The sequence below is a fragment of the Leopardus geoffroyi genome, chromosome B1 (assembly GCF_018350155.1).
Source record: "Leopardus geoffroyi isolate Oge1 chromosome B1, O.geoffroyi_Oge1_pat1.0, whole genome shotgun sequence".
Classification (NCBI taxonomy): Eukaryota; Metazoa; Chordata; class Mammalia; order Carnivora; family Felidae; genus Leopardus; species Leopardus geoffroyi.
The window spans coordinates 192,909,027-192,936,326 of NC_059327.1; the positions used below are offsets into that span (position 1 = coordinate 192,909,027).

At 44.6% G+C, this 27,300-nt stretch overlaps 1 protein-coding gene across 11 annotated transcripts in view; it reads left to right on the top strand.

The window, feature by feature from the left end:
- LDB2 (LIM domain binding 2) overlaps positions 1-27,300 on the top strand; it is a 383,786-nt gene that overhangs the window by 110,181 nt on the left and 246,305 nt on the right. The window lies entirely within an intron of this gene.

Genomic DNA, 27,300 nt, shown 5'->3' on the forward strand with positions numbered 1-27,300 from the left:
AACACTGTTAAGGAGGAGAAAATGCAGCAAGAGAACTTCTTGTCCTGAGAGTGTGATTTCTCCCTTTTCTTAAATCTTTTTTATTTTTTTTTCAATGTTTGTTTACTTATTTATTTATTATTTATTTATTTATGAGAGAGAGAGTGAGTGAGAGAGAGAGAGAGGCAGAGAGGCAGAGAGAGAGAGGGAGACACAGAATATAAAGCAGGTTCCAAGCTCTGAGTTGTCAGCATAGAGCCTGATGCGGGGCTTGAACCCAAGAGCTGTGAGATCATGACCTGAGCCAAAGTCAGCCGGCTTAACTGACTGAGCTGCCCAGGCGCCCCTTCTTAAATCTTTTTTAAAAAGATATTTATTTATTTTGAGAGAGAGAGAGAGAGAGAGAGAGAATGCAAACAGGCAAGGGTGGAGAGAGAGGGAGAGAAAGAATCCCAAGCAGGCTTCATACTGTTGGAGCAGAGTCCACCATGGGGCTCAGTCTCACAAACCTCAACATCATGACCTGAGCTGAAATCAAGAATCAGACACTTGACCCACTGAGCCACTCAGGTGCCCCTCACCCCTGCTTAAAACTTAATGTCTGTGCTGAGCTTTTGACCCTTAGAATACGCTGCCGTAATTTCTGTTTGAATGTGTGTTTTTTCACATGTGCCCATTGCCACCCAGTCAGGGAGACTGAAAGTTCATTTATGGTAGGACCTGTGTGCAGTCCCTAGGCTCCAGTTTCTCAGTACAGTAGAAATGTTTAGTGTAAGGGAGGAAGATAATCTTTTTCCTCTTAGATTCCTGGATTCTCTGATTGGGGCTCTGCAAAATAGGCCAATGAAAGACACATTTGCAAGAGAAAAACAAACAAGTTGATTAACATTTTCATTGTGCATATACATGGGAGCACTCAGTGATGAATCACTCAAAGAGGTGGTTAGAACTTGGGCTTATATAGCATCTTAAAAGAACAGTACATTTGTTGAGGAGTGTCAAGACAAAGGAAAAGGACTTCATACTTCTGGGGTGACATTTGTGGGAAGGTAAAAATATGGGGGAACAAATGGGAAGATCAGGTCTTTGCTAGCTAGCAAAGTTTATTATGTAGATTCTTCTGGGGCTGTCTCTGGCCTAAGATGGGTCTAGAGTTGTCTCAGTGATTGACTTCTGTCCTTCCTGGTGAAGGGGGGAGGATCACCTTTATAAATTTATGTCTTGCTTTTAGTCATATGGGGTAAGGCAGAGAGCTTTCTTGTATCTGCTTCCTCCCAATTGCCTTGAGCTCAAAATTATCCTCATGCCAAAGTGGCATAGTCTTGGGGTGGCAGATTCTAGTTGTCTCCAGTAGTCAGTAAATATGTGTCAGGTACCCCTGAGGGCCAGGTGCTACATGGCTGCTGTAGTGAGCACAACAGATAAAAATGTCTGCTGCATTGTGGTCACATTCTACTTGGGGTAAGACAGACGATAAACAAACAAACATAGAGGGGAGCAGATGCTCCCAACTTTTGTGGTCGGTAATGATGCCGACTTCAGCATTTGCCAGCTCTGTTAATGAGTCTCCCTGGAAACTTGAGTGGTTGATAAGAGGATTAAGAACCTAGAAAAGTCATACTGGTAGATCGACCAACTTATGAGTTACGGACGCCTGTGGATCATGATGGATGGAGGGTTCTATCAATTACAACCTGGCTAGGAAGAAATTCAATTAAAATGTATATGTTTAAACTTTCTTCTTAAGGTATTTGTTCCAGAAATCAGAGCTCCCTTTTAGTGGTTGTTAATATCAGGAAATGAATATCTGATTGCATTTTTCTAAGGCGAGTCCCTTAGCAGCAGGTGGAATCTCATCTTATCATATCTTCTGCATAATTCATTTTGGGGAAAGTCCCTTGAGTTTTGCTCTCAGAACTTGAGGAGACAAATGAAGCTGGTTGGGGGTCGTGAGAGTTTTTAACCTTTCTGGATAAGCAAAAATACCTAATGTGATTCCGGGAACAGACCCTGAAATGTGGATTTCTTGAGTAACGACAGAGGAGCCAGGTCATTCTCTCAGCTGGTGTGGGTGTGGAGGGGGAGGGGAGACAGCACGCCAGCAGCCACGTGCGAGCCTGCCTGCCAGCCCGCGAATGTGTCCTGCACGCCGTCCCGCTTATTCATCCTGCGTGTCTCCAGAACCACTTCCCACGCTTGGCTAGTGCTTATTATCGACAGAACATTATAGAACATTGTTTTCTCTGCTTGCACCCCATGCAGAGCCTTCCCTGCCACTGAAGTCACAGTTAGACGATGCTTGCACGTTACAGTTTGGCCTGTTCGTGGAACCAGAACGGGCACTTGCAACTGTGTATTATGGTGATGTGTCCGTCCTTACCGCAAAGCCCCTGTGTATCTCAGCGGAGCGCGAGGGGTTCCCCTGGGAGGTGACCTTGCCCTCTTCTGTGGTGGCCTTGGCCCTGGAACTAGGGCCCTGGAAGTGACTGGGAAAAGGTTGGAATGGACTTGGGCTTTCTTCCCTCTCTGCTCTTTCTGAGCACTGGGGTAACTGTGGCCTGGGGTCTTTGGGTCATTTAACCACCCAGAGAATTTCTTCTAGGCTTTTAAAAGACAAATGCATATTTACGAAATTGGGGACATTAAAGATACACATGCATGTATACGTTTAACTTTACATGGTGCTTCTTTCTTCACTATTCTATCGGAAGCATCTTCCCATGCTGTTATTAACAATTGAAAAATACCTCTTTTCCTCAATCATAAGGCAACACCCATCGCCCTAGTTTATTTGGGCTTCTATAACACAGTGCCACAGACAGAAACACCACAGAAATTTATTTCTCACAGTTCTGGAGGCTGGAGTCCAACATCAGGGTGCCAGTACGGCAGGGCTCTGGTGAGGACCCACCCCTACCTGCAGACCACCTTCTTCTTCCTGCTGGGACCCTACGTGGCGGAAGGAAGGAAGGGGCTAGGGAGAGCTCTGGGGTTTCTTTATAAGGGCACAGATCCCATTCATGAGGCTCCACCCCCACGACCTAAGCAAAGCCCTTACCTCCTGGTACCAGTACATCGGACAGTAGGTTTCAGCTTATGAATTTTGGGAGGACACAAGCATCCAGATCAGAGCAGCCATTTATTACAGAAAATTAGGTACTGTAGGGGAACGGAGAATATTTAAGGGTGGCAGGTGCAAAGGCATGTGGCAATTTATGCCCCGGGAGCCAGACCTTCAACTAAACGGGATCTTTTATCACTGCTAAAACGATACATTCTGTCACTACTTTAGGGAGAATGTAAAGATGGGCAGGAGCTCTTGCGGTCTGGAATGGGCCAGGGATAGAGTTGTGGGCAGAAGCTGGAAGGAAAGAGATTGATAAACTACCATCGCAGGTTGAGATTAGAACCCAGGGAGCCCTGCTTTGTCTACTGAGGAATTTGAACTTTTTTTTTTTTAGGTAGGGAATTTTGTTCAAGCCTCTGACCAGTGGAGAGAAGGATTAGGTGTGGGCTTAAATCAAAGCTCAGTGTTCTTGATTCACAGACTTTGGCCACCTTGACCTCTGAAACCATTTCCGGTTTTTGAGCCATTCTTCATGAACGGAAGAAAGAAGTGAACTGAGGCTGTTGACATAGACTCCCAGGCTTGGGACCTGTCTCTGAGACCCTGGAAAGCGATGGTGCTTTCTATCTCCCTCTGAAGACTTCATAACAATCTGGAAGTTTGGGATGCTGGTGTCCCGTGCTCCTTTAGAAATCACTTGATCTCGGGGCGCCTGGGTGGCGCAGTCGGTTAAGTGTCCGACTTCAGCCAGGTCACGATCTCGCGGTCCATGAGTTCGAGCCCCGCGTCAGGCTCTGGGCTGATGGCTCAGAGCCTGGAGCCTGTTTCCGGTTCTGGTCTCCCTCCCTCTCTGCCCCTCCCCCGTTCATGCTCTGTCTCTCTCTGTCCCAAAAATAAATTAAAAAAAACGTTGAAAAAAAAAATTAAAAAAAGAAATCACTTGATCTGGTGTATAACCCCATAATTTTGCAGATGGAAAGAAAGATCCACGGAGTGGAGCAAATTAGAGAGACACAGCAATGGCTATAAGCGCTCATCTTTGTGAGTGAGATGCCTGTCTGTCTAGGCCTTGCTGTCTTCATCTGTAAAATGGGACAACAGAGTACTTGCTGCGCAATGTTGTTGATGGGTTTATTTATTTTTTTTATTATTATTATTTTTAACGTTTATTTTATTTTTGAGACAAAGAGAGACAGAGCATGGATGGGGGAGGGGCAGAGAGAGAGGGAGACACAGAATCTGAAACTGGCTCTGGGCTCTGAGCTGTCAGCACAGAGCCCGACGCGGGGCTCAAACTCACGGAACGCGAGATCATGACCTGAGCCGAAGTCGGCCGCTCAACCGACTGAGCCACCCAGGCGCCCCTGTTGATGGGTTTAAATAGCACAGGGCATGAGCATGAATATTTAGTATTGATGCTTGGCGCATGTAAAAAAGTGTTCAGACAGCGGTAACTATAATCGCAATCGTCATCACACATTATCATCGTTATCGTTATTATTCCTGTAGTGGAGGTCATCTAACGTTAGTGGTATTGATGAAATCTAATGTCAGATGGCCAGTAAAAGGAAACTCTTGAATCATTGCCGTGAGCACAGAAACAAGTCCTTAAGCATAGCTCCCTGCCTGCTGGTAATCCTCCTGATCTAACATTTTCCATCCCAAGGCCCTGGGAGATGATTGTTAAGAAATAATTCAATTTCATACCCATTCATGGGAGGGCCGTGGGGCGCTCCATGATTGGGTTATGATGACGAAGTATTTGTTCCTGCCCTGGCCTCTTTGATATGGTGGTGGAGTTAGCCGACTGATTTCTTTCATCCTCAGGCAGAGAAACAGGACTTCCTGTATGCGGCCATGTTTCAAGTGGGATTAGGACATGGGTTTTAGAGACTTCAGCTCTGTCCCAGAGCGTGTCTATACCTTCTCCCATTCCTTCACCTGGTCATAAAACGCTTCCCAGTGGTGCCCTGTATTTCCAGCAACCCGGCCCTCCCAGATGAGCGCTTCTGGCGGCTGTGATTTGCACACACGTGCACACGGGCAGGGCTCTCTTCCGTCCGCCTGGATCAGAGGGCGTGGAGGTGATAGACACTTGGCCAGGGGAGGAAAGGAAAGCAAGATCCGCCACCGTCAGGAATGGGCCAAGCTCTTCACAGATACTCACTCTTTGTGAGGTTGGGGGCTCGATAAAGTCTGGGGGGATTTAAGTCACCAAAGAAGTGTTTTCAGCCTTCCGCCCACTTGTTTATGAGCCGACCACAAGGCAGTGTGGGTCCCAGATGCGTGGAGCTGTCTTCCTCTGGCAGGGGTCTGTCTACTTTGCCTCTGCAGGGCAGGAAAGCCCGAGACTTTTCTAGCTCACTCGTGCCCACAAGACAGGTAAGAAGATGTAGGTCCCTTTTATGAAACACAGGCCCAGGGGGACAATATGCAAATGTGTGCCCTTGGAGACCTCATATTTTAGTGACTGGAGCCTGAAGCTGCGTGAACAGATTTAGGATGGGCGGAGAGTACAGAGACCTGTGGAGTCAGCCATGGTGGGTCTGAGTCCTGGATGCGCTTTAGTTGTTCTTGGCCTCAGTTTCCCTATCTGGAAAATGAGACAAGGGATAATCTATCTCAGAATTGTCCTGGGGATTAGGTGTGAGGTATGCAAAGTGCTGGTACCATATATCGGCTAGACCTCCCAGCAGCTAGTCACTCTTCAACAAACTGCATTCGGTCTTCTTTCTTTTTTTCCCGCTATACAGAGCTTAAGTTTTACGTGATAGGTAGTAGTGATATTATGCTCATGTCACAGATGAGGAGATCAAAACACAGAAGTGAAGTCACTTGCCCAAATCATACACTAAGTAAGGAGCAGAGCTGGGATACGTACCTAGGGATCTGACCCTGAGCCCATGTTCTGAACCACTGTGCTACCCTGCCTTCTACAGGAGGGCTGGCAAGTTCAAAGGCACTGAGGTGGCCTGTACGGGGTGTGTGCAGGCATAATGAGGTATGGCTAGACTAACGTGTGTGCAAGAGGACGTAGAAGGAAATGAGGACTGAGAAGTGACAGTGACCATCTGGATTGCTGAGGGCCTGTGGACGATTCTAGAGATTTCTTTGTCGTCTACATCAATTGGAAAGCTACTAGGGAGGTTTTTGTAGAGAAGGGACATGATCTGTGTTGAGCTCCCGTGTTTTTACTCCCCTCTCTCCTGCTTAACCCTGGCAGGCAATTATTGAATGTTTAATGCGTGCTTTATTGGGCTAAGCACTTTGTGTGCACTTTCTTATTTAATGCTTAAGGCAAATTTCTGAGGTGGGAAACACCAGCCCCAATCTACAGATGAGGAAACTGAGGCTTAGCAAGTTTCAGTAATTGGCTAAAGGTCACATAGCTCGTGGAGAGTATAGTTAAGTTTGGGTTAAAAAAAAAAAAAAGTAGTGTTTGGTTCTGAAACCAGAGCCCTTCCCCTCCCTTCCCCTCCCTTCCATCTCCAAAGAGTTCCTTGTATACTATTGTTTTTCCATCCCGGTCCACAGACTGTGTTCCACATGGTCCACATCTCTTTGACAGAGAGGGCTCTAAGAACTGAGTTAGTACTCCACAGCAGGCCCATCAAATATGAGGAGAGGGGACTTCTCGTAACACCACCTGGCGTTATAGTTCACCGAGCTCCCTCGAGGGTACAGATGAGGAAGGGGGGAGGGATGACAACAGCACTTAGGAAAATTAAGACTCTCTAAGCTGGTTGACCTGGATTCTAGTTCCAGGAATGCCAGCAGCTGGTTGTGTGATCTTAAGCACCGACACTCAGCCAGCTGTAATCAAGACTGTCTATGAATTGTGTTGTAATGTCTGTCTTCCCATATCCCTTCATTTCTTGCTGTGTCCCCATTCCCTGGAGTGGCGTTTGACACATAGCAGACGCCCGATGACTATTTGCTGAATGAAAAATAAAAAGAGCCAGCCAGCGTGGAGTGTTTTCTTCCCTACCAGACCCGTCCCGTGCACTGTCCCATGTCATTTAATCATCACAACTGTTTAAGGGCAAATAGCATCATCATCATCTCCATTTTAGAGATTAGGAAATTGAGGCCAGCAAGTCGTGGCAACTTGCTAAGGTCACATGGATAACTACTTAATGAAGGTGGCCTGAGTTTCAATGTCCTTGAATGTAAAATGAGAGATCTGAATTAGCTCGTGTCGAAGGGTCCTTCCAGTTCTAAAATTAGATATAAAGAGCCTGACTCGCAGGGCAGTGCTCTTTTGTCTCAATCTCATTGTCTACCTATAACTCAGAGGAGGGAAATTTCAGGGCAGATGCATGGTTTTCACAAAGCTCATTTTCTATCTTTCTTGTGTTCCCCTTTTCAGGGAAACGCAACGGGAAGAATGAGTTAGTGTGGCGATCTAGCTGTGGGGGGCAGTGAGCTGGAGGGGAATCTCTTTGCAAAACTTGGCTTAGGTGGCCCAGGGATTTGAACTTGTGTCCCTGCTGGCAGGACTTCTCGCTGCTGCTCAGATGAGCAATGGTTGTGCAATTTGCTCTCCCTGCCCAAGGGCACCACAGGATGCCTGATCTTCTCGAAACCGCTCTCATTTAAGAATCTGTCTTTTTTGAAGTGCATGTGTCATCTGAAACCTTTTATGGCTTTATGGAAATCTAAATGCGCTTGCTAAGCGCGGATGGCCCAGGTTTATGTGTCTTTTTCCCCTCACACTGTTATCCGCATAGGAAGGAGACTGGGTGGCAAGTTAAATGTCTGTTTCACTTTAGTGGTGCCATCTTGGATGATGAGAAAACATGAAAACCCAGGCCCCGGAGAAAGAGTTCAAAGACCCAGAGATGATTAGCTTGAAGAAGAAGAAGGGTCATGGGAACCATGGCTGTGTCCTCCAGGGGTTGACTGCTACTTTTTTCTTTTTTAAGAGACTAACATTTAGGGCCCTCAGGTGGTGAACCAGCCCTAATGCCAAGTAGCCAAGGGAGATGAGGGAATAGGGGAAGCTAATTTCCCCCTCGTCCCCTTGATGTCTTACCTTCAGTTCATTTGACTGTAACCACAATGGCCAGGAATGTCTGAGAATTTTAGGCATCCCTTGGATACTTATTCTAGATTATATACTAGGTTCCTGACATTCTTTTTTTTTTTTTAATTTTTTTTAATGTTTATTTATTTTTGAGACAGAGAGAGACAGAGTATGAATGGGGGAGGGTCAGAGAGAGGGAGACACAGAATCGGAAACAGGCTCCAGGCTCTGAGCTGTCAGCACAGAGCCCGACGTGGGGCTCAAACTCACGGACCGTGAGATCATGACCTGAGCCGAAGCCGGCTGCTTAACCGACTGAGCCACCCAGGCGCCCCAGGTTCCTGACATTCTTAATTGGCTTTAATAATCCCACTAGCAGCAATTACTTTGACTTCTTTCATTTTCTTCTTCAAAATGCACAACCCTCTTCCATTTTTTTAAAGTTTATTTATTATTTTGAGACAGAAAGAGAGAGAGAGAGAGAGAGAGAGAGAGAGAGAGACAGCATGGGAAGGGGGGGGTAGAGAGAAAGGGAGTGAGAGAGAATCCCCAGCAGGCTCTGCACCATCAGCACGGAGCCTGATATAGGGCTACAATTCACAAACTGTGAGATCGTGACCCGAGTTGAAACCAAGAGTCGGAGGCTTAACTGACTGAGCCACCCAGGCAGCCCAAACATTTTCCATTTTTAAAAAAAGAGCTAAAATGATAAGAATATGGCACCTTCTCTATTTGCTGTGACAGGATTTATTGACTTCTTAATTCTTTCTTTTGACAAATTGTATTGATCATGTGGCTCTATACCAGGCACTGGGATTAGAGCAAGATGAACTTAGTATCCTCATGCAGCAAAAAGCGTAGAGGAGGAGACAGACAATAGACACAGTAACAAAATCATCGCTTACATGAGTGGTGTGCGGAAAACAGACAGAGAATAGAGGACAGATGTTGTCTTTTAGGTAAAGTGTTGATAAGACCTCCCTGAGAAGTTGATATTTAAGTTACCTGAAGAACAAGAAGGTACAAGCCCTGGAGGAACAACATGTTTTTGTAAAAAATGAAAATTTACATATTTCTTTCCAGACCTGAATCCAGTATATTCACTCCCTTAAACTTTATGAGCTCTATATTAGGTGTTCCAATTTTCTTAGTGCAATTCAAAAACATTTATTGAATGTATTCCGTGTGTCTTGAACTGTGCCAAATGCATTCTTGTTTTTCTTTAATTTATGTATATTTTAATCTTATTTGGTAGGAATTAACGTAAATGAGACAATCAATAGCCACTAAGAAAGTTAAGCAACTGACCTACGGTGAGATGTCTAATAAAGAGTAGAGCTCAGACTTGGACTCTGGGCTTTTCGATTTCTATTTCCATCTACTCTTTACTGAGGCCTGCTTTGTGGAACTTCCTGGACATCTCTGGGGTTCGGATTACCTAGACGTGGCTGAGATCCCTTCCACTGAGGGCACCAATGACGAACCCTTAATTCGGGCTTCAGAAACCTCAGTTCCCATCACTGACGGGCTAAGACTGTGCCTTGGAAGGAAGCCCTGAAAAAATGGATTAAGGATGGGAGAGCAAACGACCAGGAACGAAGCTAAACAAACAAGAAGAGGCAGCAGGGGGCATGGCCAGGATTTCAGGGGCCACACGGAAGTGGCTGTACTTTATGGCAGTTTCTTTAGCTGTCCTGAGTGCCTCAGAGTGAGTCTTCCCCCAGAGCATCTCCAAGGGGGAGCACTTCACTGGGCTTGTACAGCTGCCTTGGTTGAACCCAGAGCAGACTGCCGAGTTAGAGCATAAAGCTAAGGTGGGTGAGATTGAGCTCTCAGCTCGGGGAGGCCGGAGGAGGGAAGGCATGGCAGTAGGGAGAGTCGGCAGCCAGCCAGTGACCTATTTTGCTCCTCGTCCCCTCTGGAACGTTGACTAGATCAGGGGGAGAAGTATGTGGGTCACTCCTCACACTGTGGCATATCCATGTGCTCAGCAGAGAGTAAAATGCTGTCACACTAAATCCATCAGACAACTGGTGCTTGTGAAAGTAAATATACTTTCCAGAATCAAAGAGTACGACATAGCCAACTGTACTGGATTGAATAGTGTTTTCTTCACTCCCCTCCCCACCCCGTACCACCATGGATCCCGGAATCTCTGAATGAGTGAGCTTATTTGGAAACAGAGTCTTTGCGGATGTACTCTGTTAAGGTCCTACTAGATTAGGATGTACTTGAATCCAGTGTGCTTAGAAGAAAACTGAGACGCAGAGACAGACACACAGGAGGAAGCCCATCTGAAGACGGAGGCAGAGATTGGAGTGACACAACTACAAGCCAAGGGGTGCCAAGGGGTGCCTGCAACTAGCAGAAGCTAGAAGAGATGCATGGAACAGATTCTTCCCAGCCCTCGCTCTGCTGACACCTTGATTCCAGGCTTCCAGACGCCAGAGCTAGGAAAGAATAAGTTGCTATATTTCTTTTTTTTTTAAGTTTACTTATTTATTTTGAGAGAGGGAGAGGGAGAGACAGACGCATGAGCAGGGGAGGGGCAGAGAGAGAGGCAGAGAGAGAATCCCAAGCAGGCTCTGCACTGTCAGCTCAGAACTCGGTGTGGGGCTTGAACCCACGAACTGTAAGATCATGACCCGAGCCAAAATCAAGAGCTGGACGCTTAACTGACGGAGCCACCCAGGTGCCCCAAGTTTCTGTGTTTTTAAGCCACCGAATGTGTGGCAATTTGTCCCAGCAGCCACAGGAAACTAATACACCCAGCTACTTACCAGTGAGGACCTCGGAATTACATTCCTCAGGCCAGGAAGCGTTACCAGCTGCCAAGTGCTGGCCACTCCTTTGTGCCCTTATTCTTCACCTCACATCGTACTCTGGTGGACTCTTTCCTTCTCTCTCTCTCCTCCTCTACCCCGAATTCCTTGTGGGCAGAGACCCAGGTTTAATTCATCACTCTACCCCCAGCTCCTGGAACATACTCAACACTCAACAATGTTGAACGAACAAAGAAGATAAAGCAGTCTTTCCAAAGACTTTGCAAAACTCCAAGCAACCCACTATTTTATGTATTCATTCTATTGATGTCATTAAATGCCTGTTCAGTGCCAGGAATTGTACAAGCAGTTGGGGACACAATGATGAGCAAATAAAAGGTCATCATTTCTGCTTTCTTGGGGCTCAGTAGCTAGAGGGGGGCGGTTGGTAAGGGTTCAGGTTGATCGGAAACAGAAGTTACCACGTGGTGTTTGGAGAATAGAAAGCTGGTGAGCAAGGCATGCGGACCGAGGGGTAGGGGGTCACATCAGGTGTCAAATTTGTCTCCTCCTTCTTCCTCTGAACCCCAGAGAGTTCCAGTCATAGGACAGCGACCTATGTGTTTCTGCAGTGAGGGAGGTTGCTTAAAATCAATATTACATTTGAGGTGTATGGTTGACAAAGGGGAACCCCAAGAATGACCAAGCCCTGTAGGAGGAACGGGGCTAGGGTTTGACCAAGGCCAAAGAGAGGAGATGCCAGACCTCACATTTTCTCCTCCTGAGATCACAGGTCTAAATGGCCACCCATGGAGGCTGTCCTCACTCGCTGTGGCACTTAAGCCTGGACTTGACTTGAAAGTCTCATTTCCTTTGTGTTCTGGCAAAAGGCAAAGCAGACCTGACTTTTGGGGGATCGTGGCTCTGATGTTAGCTGATATTAGCTGTGTATCTCTGGTACAAACTTTTCACCTCTTCTACGTTCTGTGGGTTTGGAGGCAGGGGTAGGGAAGGGGCCTCTTGTTACACAGTTATTTTGTTTGTCCTTGGCTTTTGCATTTTCATTAAATCATACATGTCTCTAATTGCTTCCAAGGAGCCCACATGCTCCTTGATTGGAATTCTATGGAAAATAGAGTTTGCTTTATTAAATAGCGTTTCTTAAGGGATTTGAGTGGTCTTTGGTTTCCTCCCCCCTTCCCCTGCTTTTTTTGAGTTTTTAATTTGTTGCAATGTATAATCGCTTGGTTCTGTGCTGGAATTGCTCTCCAAGCCTCTGCAATTGTGTATTATAATTCCCTTTATTACTGCAGAATCATTTTTAGCCTTCAGTTAGGATGACTGGACAAGAATCAGATTAAACAGAATTAGCATCTACTTTGCATCGTGCACTGCTCCTGAAGTCAATGGTTCCCGTTGCGTGCTAACTTTTTTTGTGTGTGGTTTGGGGAAGAATAAAATTAAAAATAATCAATATCTGATCTCATGTAAACCTTACGGCACCCTGGGGCACACAGGTGTAAGTAATCCACATTTTACCTCCTTGGAGAGGTAAAATGACTTATCCAAGCTCATCCATGAAAAAGTGTGTCAGAGGTACAAGGCCAGCCAAGCTCCTGGAAATTCAAAGCCATCTCTCTGTTCCCAGGTGTGGTGTATTTTCCTGAAATATAAGTGAGCAGGGGGAGAACAAGTTGCTTCTGAGATGTTGGCACAAAACAAATTGCATCTAATAAAGTGTTTGAGTGAGTTCCTTGCTGCATGCTATTGATAATTTATGTTTCTTCTCTACCTGGAGTAAAAGGAATTCTATTGTTACTTAATGCAGGAGATGGTAACATATTAAGGCTTAGGTGTATACCACTGTTTTGGTCAGGGTTCTCCAGAAAGACAGAACCAATCGGATATATGTGTATAGAAGGATATTTATTATAAGGAAGTGGCTCATGTAGTTATGGGGGCTGACAAGTCCCAAGATCTCTAGGGTAGGTTGATGAGCTGGAGACGCAGGGCATCTGATCATGTAGTTCTAGTCTGATCCAAAGGCTGGAGAAGCAACTCAGCCAAAGGTGTAAGTTCCAGCCTGAGAGCAAAAGGAGACCAATGTGCCAACCCAACCAGTCAGGCAGGTGGAGTTTTACTCGTGCCTTTTGTTCTATTCACGTCTTCAGTTGATTTGGTGTGGTCCACCCACATGAAGGAGGGCAATCCGTTTCACCCAGGCTGCTGATTCAAATCTCATCCAGAAACACCCTCAGGGACATACCTAGAAATATCTGGCTACCTTGTGGCCCAGCCAAGTTGACAAACAAAATTAACCGTCACAGTGGAAAAAGAATTTTCTGTTTGTCATTCACTAGGTAGGTGGCCTTGTTTAGATTACTTAACTTCTCTGAGCCTTATCTTCTTTATCTGTAAATTGGACATGATCATATCTACCTCACAGGAATGTTGCAAGAATTAAATGAGACAGTTCTGTATAGGGCCTAGCGCACTGCCTGTGTCAGAGAAAATATTCAGTAATTGTTAGTGATATGATTTGCTATAATCACCACATTATTGTGATGACAGTAAGTCCAGCAACTTATAGGTAATGTTTCTGTTTACACGTGTATGGTGCACAGTTTGAATCTAAAATGTAAGGTTTTGGCAGATGGCACGTTTATTCAAAATAGAAGTCTTACGGGTGCCTGGGTGGCCCAGTCGGTTAAGCATCTGACTCGTGGTCTGAGCTCAGGTCATGATCTCAGGGTTCGTGAGTTCGAGCCCCGCATCGGGCTCTGTGCTGACAGTGCAGAGCCTGCTTGGGATTCTCTCTCTTCTTCTCCCTGCCCCTTCCCTGCTTGTACTTTCTCCTCTCTCAAAATAAATAAATAAACTTAAAAAAATAAATAAAACAAAATAGACATCTCACCAGTGGAAGTTAGGAAATTCTTATATGGCTTATGACTTTGCTGTTTGCTTCCTGGGTAACTCTGAACACGTTGTTCAACCTCTCTGAGCCTTGGTTGTCTCACATGTACAACACCTATGCCTTTGATTTTACTAGCGTGGTGTAAGGATGAACTGGGATGTGGTACGTGACATTGCTGTGTGTGCATCAACCCTCCAGTGGATATTGATGGGGGAGGGAGGGGCCTCTGCTTAGTGCCAGGCCCAGAGCCAGAAGCTGGCATTTCCAGCTAAGCAAAATGGAATTACTGATACTGAAGGTGGCGGGGAAAAGGGATTGGGTGGGCGTGGGGGTGGAGGCTGGGAAGGGAAACTCCAGTAGGTGTTGACTAGTAGAAATTCTCTGGACCACAAAATGGGAAGGGAGGCTGTACATGTAGGGGAGTTGTGTAGGCATTAATGGATTATAAGGACATAGTACAGTATCATTTGTGCATGTTAACTGGGTGGGGTGTGGTTTCATGACCCTCAAAGACGACAGTTGATTGTTTAAGAAGACCTTCCCAAGATAGGACAGAGATTTAAGATACACACGTATGGGATCTTAATGTATTGAAGCAAGAAAGAGGCCTCCTGGATGTTAGTCTTCAAGTGGAAGCATTTGCCCCCAGTAAAGACTATTGATAGGTAATACAAAGGCCAGGTTTGCAAAGAAGCTGGCAGGCAGGTGTGCAATAGAAATGGAAAGCCAGGGCCCTGGGAGTGGAGGCATGAGCTGGCCTGAAGAATGGGTGCAGGAGACAGGGCAGGGACAAGGAGGGTAGATATGAAAGCTTAACCTAGCAATAAATGTCACTTGGGCATTGGTAAGGGAAGAAAGGGAAAGAAAAGAAAGGGAAGGAAAGAAGAGTGATATTCATCAAAACTAAGAGTTTCCTGGGGCGCCTGGGTGGCGCAGTCGGTTAAGCGTCCGACTTCAGCCAGGTCACCATCTCGCGGTCCGTGAGTTCGAGCCCCGCGTCGGGCCCTGGGCTGATGGCTCAGAGCCTGGAGCCTGTTTCCAATTCTGTGTCTCCCTCTCTCTCTGCCCCTCCCCCGTTCATGCTCTGTCTCTCTCTGTCCCAAAAATAAATAAACGTTGAAAAAAAAAAAAACAAAAACAAAAACTAAGAGTTTCCTGAAGTATGTTCTGTGTACCAGGAACAAGGTCTGAGTGCTTTGCACACATTCGGTCCTCACCAGAAACCCACGAAGTAGATCTCTTCTTGTCCCCGTTCCCGATTTCATAGGTAAGGAAATGGAGGCCCAGTGTAGTGAAGGAACTTGCCCAAGGTCACACAGCTCTTCGGGAGTGGAGGTTACTTGGGCTTGTCATTGAAGGTCCCTGGAACCTAGAATACTAAACTGATCACAATACTTCCCTGCTTAAAACCTCCCTGTGAGGTCTCTTTGCTTGTGACAACTTACCTCAGGCCTTCGCCAGGCTCATCTTTGGCCTCTGTCTCCTGGCTCCCAGTAGTTGGCTCAGAGGCCCTCTTTTCAGTTCCTTAAATGCATCACAGTTCTCCCGTCTCTGGGCTGGGGCCCTTGCTGTTTCTTTGCCTAAAGTGACCAAGACCCGTCTTGAGGGCAAATATACTAGACAAGATATTTGTATTTGATATAAATTGCCTCTAGGTCGGGGCTGAGGCCAGCTTCGTTCGCCACTCGGCCTCCATTGCCTACCCAGGATCCTTTTAGATCTCTGTGTGGTTTCCTCTCTCCCTTTCTTCAGGTTTTTAACTCTAAGCCAGTGATGTTCAACCTGGTGGACATCTGGAAATGTCTGGAGATATTTTTGGTTGTTACCATTGAGGGAGGTGCTGTTGGCATCTCATGGGTAGAGGCCAGGGATGCTATCAAACATCTGGCAGTGCATAAGACCGCCCCCACGACGAAGAACCATCCAGCCTCCAATATCAGTAATGCTGAGGTTGAGAAATCTTGCTCAGAAGAGACATTCCCATCAAGGCCGTGCTTGCTCACCCGCTGTAAAATTTCACTGCCCCTTCACCCTCCCCTTTTTTATCCTTGTCCTCATTTTCTGCTCTCTTGTTCTTCTCCTGTGAACCTGCCACTCTATAGTAAATGATATATTTCACTTATCTTCCTTATTGTTTGTCATCCACTGACATGTATGCTTTATGAGGACAGAAATTTGTATCCTTTTTTTTGTTCACTGCTTTATCCTTCATGCCTAAAACATTCTCTAGCACATAGTAGGTGCTCAATACATATTTATTGCAGGTATGAATGAATTCAGAGTCCTCGGTAACAATCACCAGCTCATTAGAGAGGCCCCTTGGGTTGAAATCCATTTGCTGTCCTTGTGGAGACCATTCTTGAACCTGGAAAGTGATGGCATGAGAAATCTTTGCTCTTATATCCTTTGGTGGTGATCCTGCCTCCATTTTCGCTCTGACCAAGATCCCCCCTCCAAAATATTTTCCCTTAAAGGCCAGAGTGGGGAAGGTGGGCAGGTTCTTTTGGTGAGCAGTAAATTCCTGAAGAAATCAGTGTTCTGGCAGGATGCCTTTAAAAGTACCCTGAGAATTGTCCTTATATTTGGGGCCCCTGGGTGGCCCAGTCGGTTAAGCATCTGACTCGTGGTCTCAGCTCATGTCATGATCTCACAGTGGATTTGTGATTTCGAGCCCGATGGGCTCTGTGTTCGCAGTGAGGAGCCTGATACTCTGGCTCCTCTCTCTCTGCCCTTCCCCTGCTCTCTCACTCTCAAAAATAAATAAATGTTTTAAAAAAAAAAAGAATTGTCCTTATATTTGACAGATGGAGAAACCAAGGCACAAGCGCATCCTTTAAGGACATTATGGACACTTAAGATTCTGTTGTTTTTTTGTTTTTTGGGTTTTTTTTTTGATTTGGCATAATGGTTAAGACTCTCTTTCTTTCTTTCTCTCTCTCTCTCTCTCTCTCTCTTTCTTTCTTTCTTTCTTTCTTTTTTCCTTTGATTTGTGTTTGCTTGAGGTCACCCAGCATAGTGTCAGGATTAGAATCAGAACCAGTTTCTTGCCTCCCATGGAGATGGAAGGGGGGAAAGTGAAGAATCCTGCCGGACCATATATGGGAGCTGGCAGGCAAACCAGTTTTCTAAAGCTCTCTTTGCCGTGCGAGTTGTGATCTCTAGTTGACAAGGAAGCAAATCGAATAGCTAAATGCAGAGCTTTCTGAGATGCTGAGATGCAAATTAGCCCCAACCACACGCAACTGTGGATTTAAGGTTGGCGTGCAAAATAGAGACTTTGCTTCTGTCGGGCTGCGTGAAAACTCACTTTGATAGATGTGCACCCTTGTTCTTCCCAGGCAGGCATTGTGTAAGGCACAATTGACACAGTCACAAATAAGACACTTGATCCCGCCCTCAAGGGGTTTTCAGTCTCCTGAGGTGGATGCACAGAAGGCTGTGCCTTGTTTGTAATCCGTGGTCAGTGGCGATACTGCGACAGACTAATTGGGTTATACATTTTCCGAGAACAGGAAGCCCTATCTTGGGTGTCTTTTATAACACTGATGGCCAGAACTATAATGACGGGTAATACTTAGCTTATTGCCCGTCACTGTGCTAAGCATCTGGATGTATCAGCTCATTTCAACCTCGTAACAGCTCTACAATTATTACCATTGTTGTTCTCTTCTTCCCTGAGACTGGGTAACTTGCCCCAAGTCACAGAGCAAAAAAAGTGCTGGCATTGGTGTCTAGACCCAGGCTGTGTGGATGCAAGTGTGCGGGCTGTATCATGAGGTGCGGTCCTGATGGATATTATTTCAGATTCGCAGCAGCCCTGGCCTTGGGATTTTCCCCACCACTTAACGATAGTGCTCTTTACTGGATGTTTACTCTGTTCCAGTCCCTGGCCCATGCATTCTCTACTTTAATCCTCACAATGCAAGATGAGGCATCTTTACATGTGGTGAAACAGACATGGAGCGTTGAGGTAATTTGCCTGAGATCACACAGCTAGTAGTAAATGGTGGAGCCAGAACTCTGGATACTGCATATATTATATGGACATATAATATGGATATATGATATGGATATATGATATGGATATATGATATGGATATATAATATGGATATATAATATAATATAATATAATATAATGTAATATAATATAATATAATATATAGTATAGTATATATATACGATATCCAGAATCATGCAATATATGGCATCGTACAATACATACAATATATGGAATCATGCAATATACAGCATTTTGTGTCTGCCCTCTTTCACTTAGGATAATGTTTTCAAGATATCTGTTATAACATTTGTCAACATTTCATTCCTTTCTTTGCTAATAGTATTCCATTATATGGAGATACCACATTTGGTTTATTTATTCATCATTTGATGGACATTTGGATTGTTTCCATCTCTTGCCTGCTATAAATAATGAAGCCATGAACATTCATGCACAAGTCTTATGTAGGACCTTCTATTACTGATATTCTCCCACAATCCTTTCTCTCTCTCTCAACACACACATCAGTTAAAAGGGACAGGTTCTGAACTCTGAAGACATGGATTTGAACGCTGTCTCCAACGTGTATCACGTGTGTGATTGGGAAGATAAAGTAACCTTTCTGAGCTTTGGTTTTTCCATCTGTGAAATGAGGTTAATAACAGTAGCTGCCTGGAAATGCTCAAATGCTTCAAGTAGATAATGCACAGTGTTCAGTTCATAATTAAACACACAGTAAATGTGTGCCAGGTAAGCGATGGGAATACAAAGAACAACCCAAGGAAGATAATGTATCTGCCCATGGAGTTTGGAGTCTAATTGCTGAGACGTGAAAATATAATAACTAGACATAATGTAAAATAAAATAAAAATATGGTACTAGAGGAGTACTCAGCGTGAAGTTCACACCAGTTGAAAAATTAAAAAAAAAAAAATGTATCTCAGTCTATAAAATGGTGACTTTTCAGTAGGTTGGAAGGCCTGGGGGCTTCCGGCTGGAGGCAAGACTCAGGTGGAGGTCCTAAGGAATTAACACAGATGGTTGGGAAGGAGTGCGGGGAGCGTGTGGGGTGAGAAGGAATTTGCAGGTGGAGGGGATGAGGGGCAAAGCTTGTCGGGTTTCAGGGCCGACGAGGAGGGCGGTAGGTGATGAGTGGAGGAGCATCCTGGAATCCGCCCCTCTGTGTGCTGCCGTCAGACCACAGTGAGACGCGTCCACAGTCCGTGAGTTCCTGTGTCCCCCCACCCGTCCAGAACATGCGGTATTGTTCAGTGTTTTGATTTTTTTTTGACAACTACGTGGGTGGACGATGGCTTACTTTTGACTCACCTTGTCTTGATTACAAGTGAAATAGAGAATCTTTTCAGAGCTCTATTGACCATTTTCTGAGAATGATACTTTCATATCTTTTGCTTGTTTATATTTTATTGATTACTGAGTTTTTTAAAGTTTTTATTTTATTTTATTTTATTTTTTTAATTTTTTTTTCGATATATGAAATTTATTGTCAAATTGGTTTCCATACAACACCCAGTGCTCATCCCAAAAGGTGCCCTCCTCAATATAAAGTTTTAATTTTAATTCCAGTTAGTTAACATACAGTGTTATATTAGTTTCAGGCGTACAGTATAGCGATTCAACGTGATTTTGGATTTTTACAGTTCATTATATATTCTAGTTACTAGTCCTCTCCCAGCCTGTCACTCATATTGAAGCATTGTTTAAGGTCTCTTGTGTCATACGGTCTGTTTCTGTGTTGATATATTCAAGTGGGTGGCTTGTTTCTTGTGCTTTCTCCTTGTAGTGTGTTGTTGACAAAAGTTTCCCCTGTTCTGAGATCACATGTGGTATTCTGCTATCTTCTAATAGCTTCAACATTGTGTTTTTCTTCATTTATATGTTTAATCCATCTGGAATGTGCGTTTGGTCATGTGAGGTAGAATCAAACTTATTGATTTATTCCATGTGAAAAGCCAGTTGTTTCAACACTGCTTATCAAACAGTCCATCCTCCCCGCCGTCCCCAGCATGGCCATCTTGACCATGAACCCAGCTTCTGTCGGCTTCCCGGCTTCCCGGGCGCAATGCTGTCTTGCTCTGAGTTCCATTTGCTTTCTTCCTTTCACATTATAACGTAAGAATGCCTTTGTGTCGTAAACCATGGGCACACACTGTTTTTAAAGATTCCTCTTTTCTTCCTAGTGGACCTACCATGATTTCTTGAATCATTCCTCTCTTTCAGCACTGCGCATTGTTTTAGTTTTTATGCTGTTACGAAAGCTCCTATGGTGAATATTTTTGTGTATAAAGCATTTACATATTTTTGGATTATGTCTTTTGGATGGATTCCCAGAAATAGAATTACTGAGTCAAAGGGCATAAATATTTTTAATGCTCTTAATTCATGGCATATATTTATTTAAAAAATTACAGTGCATAAAGATTCTGGTAAGTTCTTGGTACTTTATTATGTAGTTGTAGTCAACTGGGCCATGACAAGTCTGAGTCCGAGAATGGCTGCCCTGTGGAAGCAATGAACGTGGACTCCTCAACAGATTTAGCTTTTCTTTTTTCTTGTTTGTTTAGCACATTTTTTGTATATTTATTTATTTGGCCATTTACTAAGCAGGTATTATGTGCAAGGTTCCATAGTAAAGCAGGCAGCAGAGTCCTGCGTTCCCAAGAAACTTAACGTTTTTCAAGGAGGTAGGAAGACAATAAACAAAATCGAGCGATAAGTACTTCCTGGAGGAAAAACACTGATGCGATAGTGAGTTGGATCCTATAGATTGCATGGTCACAGATGACAAGGAAGCCGAGAGCTGAATGCCAAGGAAGAGAAAACCAGGCCAAGTAGAGTAGAGGAAAGGCATCCACTCGGTGGCGGAATGGGAAAAGCAAGGGGCCCTGTGGAGGGGCAGAATGTGGCCCCGGAGCAGAAGCCAGGGCCAGGATCTGCAATGTGTGCTGACAGCGAAGTGAACTGAAGCCAGAGAGGAAGACAGAGTCCCAACCACGGGGCAGTGTGCTTCCTGGAGAAATGGCGTGGAGGAGCCATGGGGGGTGGGGGGGCTCTAATAGGGAGAGATGCAACCGGTGGACGTTGTTTAAAGGTCAGGCAGGCTTCTTTGCAGAGCACAGGCTCTAGGGGAACCGGGGGCCTGGCCGAGAGAAGGATTAGGAAGCGGTTACTGTTGTCCAGGCTGCAGTTCCTGGGGCCCAGACAAGGGGCGGGGGTAGAAGGAGAGAAAAACGTGGGTGGGTTCTGTTAAACGTTGAAAGGAGATTCCTGGGGATTGCTGGCAGTTTCGAAGTGTGGGGTTAGGAACAGAGAGGAAGGAAGAACATGCCCGAAAAGGTTGGCCTAAGCGACTGGGAAACTGGAATTACATTGTTGAGATGGAAAAGAAAAAAGGCTCGGAGTGGGGTGGAAAGGGGAGTAGGTCCGGCTTTACACATGCTCCTTCTGCCGTGTCTCCTGGGTTCACAAGTGGGGCAGCTGGAGCCACAGTTGAGGAGCCCCGGAGAGTACCCGAGGGTCGTGACACAGACGTCCGCTGTCCCTGGCAAATCAGAGAGAATCTGATAACAGAAATCTAAATGGAGAAGACAATGGAAGCCTTCAGCCATCATCAAGATAGGTTCATCTTCTGAATACGTTTGTTTTCTTGTATTTATCTTTGTGAACAAAAATCCTTTTTGCCTTTTTCTCAAGTAGGAAGAAAGAACAACTTGAGTTTTCTTTTCCAGTGGCTCCCTAATGCCTCAGCCCTGGCCCGGTCTTCCAATTTTTAGCTATGACTCCAGGAAGTATTTCTGTCACTGGATTCAGGTGCAATTGGGCAGGTCACAAAAACAAGCTTTTGCATCTTGCAAGCGTTTCCAGAAATGTCCTCCTGCCTGCTGTGTGTATGTTGGAACAGAAGATTTGTGCCTTATTTTATGATGAGCTTTTCTCAAGATATATAGGCTGCTGCCTCATCCCATTATGCCGCATCTCAGGACCCCTTGCACCTAGGTGAGGTGATGTAATATGAGGTACGGTGCTCACCGCCACAGAGGGGCCACCAATGAGACCGCTGCTTCTAGAGTAATGCCTCACCGTGCCATTTTCAGAGTGGATTATCGTGGGGTCCCCGATATGTTATTTTTGATATGTTAGAGTGCATGTCTCCGTGTCGAGTAGAAAACAGGAAACTTAATTATGGAGAAAACACTAGTCCTCCTTCACGCCAGCATAATACAGATTAGAACAGGTACTCAAGCCCTGTGGATACGACCAAATGTCTAGGAATCAGAATGATTAGGAATCAAATCCCAGTGCTGTGTCTTACTTGGTCTATGTACTTGGGTACCCCCTGGGGCATCAGTTTCCTCATTTAAATTGGGATAACGAAAGTGCCGCTTTGATTGGAATACTGTAAAGACTAGGAAATAGTTCATTGCAAAACTCGTAGCATTTTCATTGATTCGTATATTAAATATTTAACACCCTTGTGTAACAGGCATGTGAGCAGAGAGTGGAAGTGTTTCACAATCATGAAAAGACAACTATTGTTTTTCTTCAGAGTTTGGAAAATATTCTTGGTTTTCTTTATTTTTTCCTTTTTTTTTTTTTTTTTAAATGTTTATTTATTTTTGAGAGCGAGAGAGAGAGAGAGAGAGCGTGAGCCAGGAGGGACAGAGAAAGAGGGAGACACAGAATCCGAAGCAGGGTCCAGGCTCCGAGCCGTCAGCACAGAGCCCGATGCGGGGCTCGAAGTCACAAGCCATGAGATCATGACATGAGCCGAAGTCAGATGTTTAACCAACTGAGCCGCCCAGGCGCCCTAAAATATTCTTGGTTTTCACTGAATAAATATTTAAATTATGTAATTTAAATAATAAAAACATCAAGTACTTATTTGTGGCCTACTAGCTAGGTGTTTTGGGCCATGGAGGCAAAATGTACAAGACTTGCATATAGATACTACCCTCATAAATCTTACGGAAACCCAAACTTTAAAAGGAAATTATTCTTTTATTATAGTTATGATAAGTCCAGTGGCAAAAAAAAAAACAAAAACACTGAGTTCTGGGTGCACAAAACATGTATCCATTTTAGTCATTATTTTTAGATTATCGTAAATCACATTTCTCTTTGGAATGCTCACAATTAATTAACGATTTAGTAGGTCAAGGATGAAGATCGAAATACATGAATTTTCCCTGGTGTTTGGGGGAAAAGGCGCTGATGTGTCTTTTGCTCAAGAGCCATTACCTGCCGGTTGCCAAGTCTTGTCTTTCTGCCTGTTTTCCTGCCCTTCTTTCCCAAGGCAGCTTCCACTTTCACTAAAGAGTGAAATTCAGGGAGCACTTTCTGAAGGGAAGCCTTGCATTGTGAGTTGAACCCTGAGATATTCTATCAAGACGCCTAGTTTACTGTTGGATAACGTGGCATCTTAAAATTTCTCCGTTAAAATGATCGCTCGTGTTTATTGTCAAGTAAGATGCGATTTAGCTGAGAATGAGCGGAATCGTAGATGGCAGGAGAGAAGAAAAATGCAATCCCAGGGACGGGAGAATAAACACAGCCCCACGAAGATAAATAAAAAAGGGGCTGTAGAATGCTTTCCCTGCGTCCATCACGTGTTCCGGCAGTTAGCAGCTGGTTGGAGCAAATGATGCTTCCTTATTCCTCTCATTCTTGTGTCTCCATGTAGCATTCCACAGATGTGGCGGACAGCCTTGCTTTGGGCTGTGTCTTCAAGAGGGGTAGCCCCAAATAGTCAGTGCGCTTAGCACTAACTGGATGTTGAGACAGGTAAGAGGACAGTAGATGTCTCGAAGAATATTGTTCTGGCTGAAGGAACATCATAGAGTAGTTAAGAGGCGAAACTCAAAAGCCAGCATCCATGTGTTGGAACTCACTGTGTGATCTGAAGTGAATATTGAACTTCTCTGTGCCTCAGTCTTCACATCTATAAAATGGGCTTCTTAGAAGGACTTATAGGGTCACTACGACATTTCACAGGGTTTATATCATTCAGTACGTTCAGAATGGTGGCTGGCACACAGTAAGTGCTCTGGAACTGTTGTCTACTGTTATTAAATGTGCTTAGTTGGGAATAAACACGGTTTGATGCAAGGCTCCCAGGTTTGAAGAAAAAGCAGCTGGGGATTAAGGAAGTGAATAAGACTTTTGTTAGTTAGAGAACATAATTGACCTGCGCTCCCTTCGCATGAGGGGCCGTCCACAAAAGGAAAGGCACGAGATTGGGCTCCTTTACTGTCTCCTGTCTCAATCTAGTAGGAGTGTGACGGGCAAATAAATTTAGGGAAAGCCGGTATGGCCACGCACACTTCTGCCTCTGTCCTTGAGCGTATCATTCTTCCTTCAGTGTCTCCTGAGAGGGGTTGGCCGACATGTGCAAAATGGGAGTGACCGAAATGGTAAGATACAAATTAATAGAGTGCTGTCCATGTGTGTGTACAAGGAGGTAGGGTTATAAGACATCATTATTTTCTAGAACCACGAGATACTGAAGAAAGTCAATGCTCTTCTCATCTTCCTGTTTCCAGACCCCTTCATGCACTCGCTTCACTTTGACCTGTTTAAGTTTGTTTTAATAAAACACACACACACACACACACACACACACCCATTTTTCAAGAAATAGATGCTTTATGTATGGTTTCATTCTTTGGAGGGGGTGTATGTGTGCCATGTGACCAGTGGTTGCCATGGTAATTTCTCATTATTGTTGAATTGAAAAATAATTACTCTGGCAAAAATCCCACATAACCTGTCAGTGCTTAAGTTACAGATGCCGGGGGCCAGCCCTCGCACCGGGGTCCTGGTTTTGGTGGAGAGGGACAGAGATGGGAGCAGGAGAGAATCTGGGATGGAAGGAAAATGCTTTTGTGGATTTTTGAACGTAATTAAGCCTCTCTTCTGCTATTTGACCTGAGTGCGCCTCTCATCCTGATACATGATTTGGCTGCCAGTGGTTCTGGGACTCACCTGTGATGGGACAAAAGGACCAAGGATTTTAATCACAGAAATGCACATAGAAGCTTATTTGGAGTGGAGAAGCTTCCGTGGCATTTTTGCCTAATTAAAATATATGAGAATCACGGATACCACTCCCCCTTCCTGTGTTTAGGCTGAGTTAATTTCGTCTTTATTTACCTGGAGGCTACTCTGTGCTATTGTCGTTTTCCAGCTGTGGGAAAAGAATCCAGTTTTCCTTATTAATATTCACTAAACACTAAATATGTACTGTTCAGACACCAAACAACAGCAGGGATTGGAAGGACCTGTCTGTGTGGAAAAGGTGTGGCCCCGATCAGAAGCCTTGTGGCGGGTTGCACACAGCGAGATCCCCACCTCCTCCCACGCTGGTTCAGTTTCGGGAGTTATTTTGAAGGACCACAAAGAGCCTATGCTTTCTTTCCTCTGTCAGTGTCAAGAAATAATCCTCCTTTTGGTTAATGAAGCCCCTGAGACACACTCTGCCTTCAGAGAATAATGGGCAAATAGTTTAATTTCATTTTTAATTTAATATTTTATTATTATTCCATTATTGAATCTTCTCTGGACTTTTAGATGCCCATCCTTCTCCGGGCAAGCTGGTCTCTGTTTTGTAATTATATTGATCCTCTTATTAGATCCCACTTGGAAAAACATTGCTTAGAAATGCACCTTGTTTCATCTTTGCCCACGCATCAGTCAGACCAGAAATCTTCCATTTGGAAGAACAGAATCCTCGTCATGTATGAGCCAAAATAGAGACCAGTATATACCCTGTGCCTCGGCACAGGGACTTTAGATATATGCCCCAGGGAATTTACACAGGTGCACAAAGGGACACTATAAAGATACTTATCACAACAATGTTGTAATAACAAAAAATTAGAAACTGTCTAGAGATAAGTAGCAAGATGCTTCAGTAAAATATAGGACATGCATTCAGTGCACGACCATGTAGCTTACACAAGAGAATAAGAGGCTCTAATATATAAAATAGGTCTCCAAAAAGCAATGTTGAATGAAAAAAAAAGCAAGCTTAAAGAAAGGAACATAATGTATGATACCATTTAAATAAAATATTAAAACCATAAAATAAGACTGTATATGAATGGAGTCATGTGTGTGTATGAATATAAAAGATGGGGGAGGAAGAGTCACTTGAGCTCTAGGAGACAGTTGTTAATGGGAGCCTGGGGGAGGGGAGGAAAAACAAACAGCAGGATATGGGGACCCAGGGCATTTATTTTTATTTATAATTTTTAATTCCTCTTAAAGAGGAAAATAAGATACCATTTTAATAATTGTTAATTCTGGATAATGGACCCATGGGTCTTTACATTATCTTCTACTCTCTGTTTTTTAAAAAAAATTAATAAGGTAAAACCTCACTTACTTAAGTTACAGTCAGTAAAGTATATTCATTTAGCCAACGTTTTGCTGAAAAGGACAAGAAAAATACCCAAGAGGTGGCACAGTAGAATGGCAACGTGGGTGTGAGATAATTTTGAAAATTTCTGTCTCCATGTGAACCTCTCACATGCAGGGGTGGTATATCCGCTGATGGAAAGCGAGACAACAGAGATGTGACAGAGAGGGGGCTTAGCTGGAATGCCATCTTGGTTCCCTGGCCACTGAGTTTACACTCTCAAAAGATTCCTACGAAATTAGAGGAAGAATTTGTGTGGGTATGGCGTCTTCGTGTGTGTATTCCATTCTTCTGTTCCTTTATTGGGTAATCTACAGGTGGGAGCTCTGCTGAGGATGAACAATACCTAATGCCTAGTCCCTCCCTTAAGTATCACGCCATTTACTACACAATTGTAAGAATGTGATTCAATCATAATTTGATTTGCATTCTAACGGGGGCGTAGTTTTCGAAATTTCCTAGCACAAGATTCAGTGCAAAAGGAGTCCCAAGACTGGGACTTGGCGTTTGCTGCACATTCTGGGCCAAAAGAGCAACCTATTCAAAGACGGGGGGGGGGGGGGGGGGGGGGGGGGGGGAGGGGGGAGGCCACTGTTAACCAGGAATCCTTGGTTCAGGAAGGTAAGTTGCCCGAGGTCCATTGGCTACGCACAGGAAAACGACTAGTGCTGGCTCCTTTATAGCGTGGTAAGAATGGCTTTTCCCTGGATAGAATGTCTTTTTTTTTTTTTTATTTTAAATTTATTTATTTATTTTGAGAGAGAGAGAGAGAGAGAGAGAGGCAGAGAATCCCAAGCAGGACAGCACAGAGCCCAAGGCAGGGCTCGAGCTCATGAACTATGAGATCATGACCTGAGCTAAAATCAAGAGTCGGATGCTTAACCGACTGAGCCACTCAGGTGCCCCTGGATGGAATGCCTTTTACCATATATATTCCAAATGTCGTGTCTATTATCACTGCTAGTAACTGAGGTGCGTGCCCCAACCCACAGCCTAGCAATAAGACCTGTGCCTTGGTTGGCTTTTGAGGTCATTTACCATAACCCTTACTTGGAAGTCCCAAAACATTGGTCTTGACTCACTCGTCAACCTCAAGGCGCTTTTTGGCTAATC